A 1,014-nucleotide genomic window follows, 5' to 3' on the forward strand; every position below is an offset into this window, starting at 1 on the left:
ACCTAAAGAAATGCTCAACATTCTTAGTCATCTGGGAAATGCAAATCAAAACAACCCTGAGATTCTACCTCACAGAAGTCAGAATGGCCAAGATCAAAAACTCAGGTGACAGCAGCCCTTGGTGAGGATGTGGAGAAAGAGGAACACTCCTCCATTGCTGGTGGGATTGCAAAGTGGAAATCAGTCTGGTAGTTCCTCAGAAAATTAGACATAGCATTACCTGAGGACCCAGCTATACCACTCCTGGGCATAAACCCAAAAGATATTCCAACATATAACAAGGACATATGCTCCACTATGTTCATAGCAGCAATATTTATAATAGCCAGAAGCTGGAAAGAACCCAGATTTCCCTCAACAGAGGAATGGATAAAGAAAAGATGGTACATTTACACAACAGAGTACTACTGAACTATTAAAAATAATGAATTCATAAAATTCACAAGCAAATGGATCAAACTAGAAAATATAGCCCTGGCCAGCTGAAGTATCCCAAGATGGCTGGGCATAAACTTGCTCTAAAAACCATTGATTGGGTATCTTTTGTGGAGATCATGCCCCAAAACCAGAGGGCAATTGGAAACGCCCTGAAGAACTGGAATGAGACCCTCCACACCAGGTTGGCTAGTCTGTCTGAGAAACCACCAGGGATTGACTGGGCTTACTACAGGGCCAGTGTGGCCAAGGCTGGTTCGGTGGATGATTTTGAAAGGAAGTACAATGCCCTGAAGATCCCTGTGCCTGAGGATAAATACACCAGAAGGAGGACATGAAGAACTGTGCTGAGTTCGTGTCTGGATCTCAGCTCAGGATCCAGGAGTATGAGAAGCAGCTGGAGAAACCAAAAAACATAATTCCCAGATGACCATTGATGACTTGAATGACATCTTCCCAGAAACCAAGCTAGACAAGAAGAAGTACCTGTACTGGCCCCACCAGCCCATCGAGAACCTATGAAGCAGCCCAGGACAGAGCCCTGGCTGACATGAAATAAAACATTTACATAATGAAAAA

General features: G+C 43.8%; 1 pseudogene; it reads left to right on the top strand.

The window, feature by feature from the left end:
* The first annotated feature begins 489 nt into the window (after positions 1-489).
* LOC143440657 (ATP synthase peripheral stalk subunit d, mitochondrial pseudogene) lies at positions 490-1,014 on the top strand (annotated as a pseudogene).

This window comes from Arvicanthis niloticus, chromosome 30 (assembly GCF_011762505.2).
Source record: "Arvicanthis niloticus isolate mArvNil1 chromosome 30, mArvNil1.pat.X, whole genome shotgun sequence".
Taxonomy (NCBI): domain Eukaryota; kingdom Metazoa; phylum Chordata; class Mammalia; order Rodentia; family Muridae; genus Arvicanthis; species Arvicanthis niloticus.